The sequence below is a fragment of the Pinus tabuliformis genome, chromosome 9 (assembly GCF_031772625.1).
Source record: "Pinus tabuliformis cultivar Carrire ecotype Pingquan chromosome 9, CPIR1, whole genome shotgun sequence".
Classification (NCBI taxonomy): domain Eukaryota; kingdom Viridiplantae; phylum Streptophyta; class Pinopsida; order Pinales; family Pinaceae; genus Pinus; species Pinus tabuliformis.
This window is the reverse complement of record NC_142307.1, coordinates 1,498,096,983-1,498,101,831: the sequence shown is the minus strand read 5'-3', so window position 1 is coordinate 1,498,101,831 and position 4,849 is coordinate 1,498,096,983. Positions and strand designations below refer to the sequence as shown.

General features: G+C 36.7%; 1 pseudogene; it reads left to right on the top strand.

The window, feature by feature from the left end:
- Nucleotides 1-2,424: 2,424 nt before the first annotated feature.
- LOC149154282 (ATP-dependent Clp protease adapter protein CLPS1, chloroplastic pseudogene) lies at nucleotides 2,425-3,268 on the top strand (annotated as a pseudogene).
- The last annotated feature ends 1,581 nt before the right edge of the window (nucleotides 3,269-4,849 follow it).

The following is a 4,849-nucleotide window of genomic DNA, read 5'->3' as shown; positions in this document are numbered from 1 at the left end:
CAGAGTTCCAATTTGAACTCCTTGCATCAATACCAGTGCTCCCTAAACCATTTTGCAGGTATCCTTCTCGAACATTATTTTTACAACTACATCATCCAACTTGCTTACAGAAATCAGATTTTCGGCCAATGCCGGAATATGCAGAACACTCGGAAGTGTTCTAATCCTTCCACCTTGCAACTTCAACTTTACTTTTCCGCGACCAATGATTCTAGTCTTCCTATCATCCCCTAAGAAGACATCACCACCATTGTATTTCTCATACTCGCAGAACCACTCTCTATGGGGATTGAAGTGAAAGGATGCACCTGAGTCAATCAACCATGCCTCATGATCTACATGTGTACTTGAAGAAGCCAAGTGCACATCCCCACCTTCATCTGAGGTGGTTTTCGCCTCTGCAGAAGGAGCATCATCAGATCCCTTTCCTTTATCAGGAGCTTTAGATTTACAGTCCCTTTTGTAGTGCCCTTCCTTTCCACATTTCCAGCACACCACCTTTACAGGTTTTTCTGGAGATTTAGATCTCCCAGTCGATGACTTATTTTTGTTTCTGTTCTAGGACCATCCTCGTACAGACAAGGCATCACCATTCTGGCTCTCCATATTTTTCCGTCTCATCTCCTCTGTCAGCAAGGATGAGACTATTTCATCAAACTGTAAGGCAGTTGCATTGCTACCTATTACAATAACCAGACTATCCCACAAATCTGGTAGAGAACACAACAAACTGATTCACTTATCTTCATCTGAAATTTTAATATCAACAGATGCTAACTGACTTACCATAGTATTAAATTCGTTTAGATGCTATGTCACCGAGTCTCCATCTTTCATCCTCAGGTTATACAGATTTTTCCACAGGAACAGTTTATCCACCAAAGACTTAGATTGGTACAAAGTCCCTAACTTGTCCCACAAAGCCTTCGTCATAGCTTCCCCTGATACATTTAGCAATACTGAATCTGAGACACACAATCGTATTTTGCTCTTTGCCTTCCAATCCAACTTCTTCCATTCTTCATCAGACACTCCCATTGGTTTAGTACCCATATCTACCACGATCCACTAATCTTTATCCACCAACAGATCATCCATCTTGAGTTTCCACAACTCAAAACTCTGACCATTAAATTTCTCGATCTCTATCTTTCCACTGTTCACCATCTTCTTTCACCACCAGAATCGATCTCGCAGATCTCCCACTGAACAGGGTCTACCATAGGCCCGAGCAAAACCTCTCAGCAACAAAGGAATCTCCTTGAAGCCAAAACTTCTCTGATACCAAATGTAGGTTTTAACCCCATACAGAAATTACCTGCATATGAATTAAAACACAAAAAATAAATAATGTGAGAGTAGAACACACAAAACACATATACATAGAGATTTTCCCCTAGATCCCAAAACCGGGACTACCAGCTTGATTTTTTTTATTTTTTTCCTTTCAATGTTATAATACATATTTATACATGCCAAAGCATCCAATACCATGGACCGAAAACCATCGCGTCCAAAAAACATGTGTGAAAATCATGCACAAAACCATAGATGGGTCCGCCCATCCTAACATAGGGTCCAAAATCAAAATTTTCTAGGGCGCTGCCCCAGACCCCATAAAGTGTGGTTACAAGTAACCCTCAAACCCCCTATTAACTACGTGGAAAGAATATAACACAACCCAACATTTGAGAGGAGGTTTACACACTTTAGTTGATTAAGCCCTACTACCTCAAACTATAATTTTCTTTTGGTTAAATATGAAAGAGAAAGACACATATAAAGAAATAAGCACTTTATAGATATAAAGATTTAATGCATATGGTTAAAATTGTAGTTGTCCATCAAATCCTATTATGTTAGAGGCCTTATCAAATATCTAGTTACATGATAATAACATAAACAAACTTAGTGGGTAAGAACCCAAAAATAGCTATACATGCAAGATCTCATTGATTATCATCATATCAGTCAAAAACCTAAATAATTGTTGATATCATTATCGAAGGATCTACAACTAAAAGACAAGAATGGAAAAATCATTGGAGATCTTGCCCTTGTTGGTTTGTTTAAAATGTGGCATAGAAATATTTCTTTCTCTTATGCCTTCAACATGCAAACTATAGCCCCAACAAAGCCCTCCCATGCATCAAAACCTTGAGGAGATTATTCTTCACTAACTAGAGCTTGGTCCATCTCAAAGGTTGAAATTTCAACCACAGTTTACTACCGGTCAGACCTTCAATCACTGGGTACGCACAAAGTATTCTCCAATTGAAAATCAATGGAAAGTAGGAAAGGAAAAAAAAGGTCATGGAAACGAACAACAATGAAAGAGGAATAATGGAAAGAGGCCCACGATTCTAAAGTTGTCCTCTTGTTATATACAATATGAGCTTGTACTCTCAAGTAGGGTCAAAAGTGATGGCCACTTTGATACCTTCGAGATTAATTCTTCCCCATCCCCAATCATATCAACATAAATTAGCTTTCCCTTATGGGTAAATTAGCAATTAAGCACATGTGAGCTACTACATGTACAAAGAGGGAAATGTGAGGAGAACAACCACAATACAAAAATGTTAAAGTCTCCAAGGTGACAAAATATCACAGTCAAAAGGGACATGCATGACCTGGGTGTTTTCTGCAATCAGATCAACCTCACCATGGGGAAAAGGTAGTGGATTGATAGAGATACCAACAATTGAGAAAACAACACCTGGTCGAGAATTAGAGTTTGATCTATGGTAAATAGAACGATGACTTATAAATAGATTCTTGTTTCAAAATTTCATCTTATTGTCTTATGTAGAAATTTTGTCAAATAAAGATATCTACTCCGAAGGACATGGCTATTAGAGTGTATGTGACTAGAATTTTACTTGAATTTTATTTTCATTGTCAATGAAATAGATATGATGTCTTTAGAATTTCCAATTCCTTCGATGCATCTTCTAAGTCTCTTTCTATTTGCTTGTCACTACAATAAAAGAAAATCAAGGAAGACATCTCCACCATATCGTGTATTATTGCATAATGACAATTATAACAAATGGGAGTATGATGTGAAAGTTTTGATGGAGGTTATTCCAGGAAAGACCCTTTATATTGTTGTTAATATCCAACAAAAAGCCCACTAAAATGACCTTGCATTCATAAGTATTTGTGCTTAAGTCGTTGTTGAAGAGCATTGCACACAGCTTCAAGGAAATAGTTTAGTTCCATTGAGCCTCCCAATGATGGTTGCGAAAGATCTCAGTCATATTGACTTGTCAGGATCATTGCATACTATGATTAGGGTAGAGTTGTAGGTATGCACATCAATATTAGTCATATAAGTACAATATGTAAAATTAACTATAGGAATATTAGAATGAAGTCCCTTGAAAATGGAATGCTAATATCTCTATAATTTTGAATCCACATTTGTAGCTCTTTGTAAATGAAATGAACCAAAGCAAAGATATCATGCTATTTGTGGTCGTTTAGGAACTTGTATTATGAAGGAAATTATAGAGAGTATTTTTTGTCTTCTTCCAGTTTAAATGGCTAAATTTTTTGTAGTGCATATCCTTGTCTGTAATTCATGGAAACTTGTCTTTAGTTGTATTTTCTAAACTACAATTGTAGATCATTTTGGTGACCTCTAAAGAAATCTTACTTCTATGATTCTATCTAGTCAATCATTTCACATTTTTATGTTTCTTTGCACCTTTAATGAGGTTGAAGGGGCAAACAGAATTTGAAAAGCTTTGCAGGTAAGAGATACATATATATTTTGTATGTATTTTTCTTGTTTTGATGATTTTATATGCAGGTTGTTTTTGTTGTAGATTCTGTTATCTATAGCCCGAAGAGTAATGAGGTTAATTGAGAGGTAGCATCACATGATTTTGAGGGGTTAAATGTCTTAACATATTTCACAGATTTTTCAAAGTGGACATGCCACTGTGGTAATAGTTGCAATTATCCTGGACATGACAAAGATGACATCAGTAAACCAAAGAGGGCCATAAGGAACAACACAAGGTATGGAACTGAAGCTACTAAGGATGTTAATTCCAGACTGAGGAAAGACACGATCACATCCACCTGGGGTTATGCACCCTGAAGCCAAATTCTAAATTGGAAAGGCTCTAGAAAAAGACATTCATTTCTAGTTGTAAGACCCCCTTACTGATATCTAAGTATCTCAGAACCTATTGCTTGCAATGCTAAAAAATCAAACAAACAAAATATTCATGAGTACTGCGTGAGTTAGACAATGAGGATAAATGAATGACTTTTGCAATCATTTAAGGCATATGTCATAAAAATTTTCTAACAAGCAATTGTTGATAAGCATCCACAACCCAGTACATCTAAACTAAGTTTTTGCTCGAAACTAGTATAATTGCATAGAATCCTCACCCATCTGTCAATATCCAATAAAAAAGTAATAATAAATTTTATGCCAACTAATCCCAATAACGAGTTGCATGCCACACTATTTGACCCTGGTGGGATAGTTCAGTTTGGACTAGTTGGTTAAAATAATTAATTCGTACAAATTCGAGAATTCATTTTGGTAACAGTTTGAAAGCGAGGTTTACCTGGAATCAGTAGATTCCGCAGCAGCTTAAGCAGTAGGTCCAGTTCCAGGTGCAATTGATCCGGAGCCAGTGAATGATCCAACAGCTTACTCAGCAACAAAGGTAGCAAATCCAAATCCAAGAAGCCCTGAGCAATATATAAGTGAAACGATTGATTTTGGGATTTGTAGAGATCATATAGTCCCTTATTCCCCTTGAAGTAGAGATCTCACCAACTATGACCGGGTTGTAATTCTAGTTTGATAGCCATAGAAAGG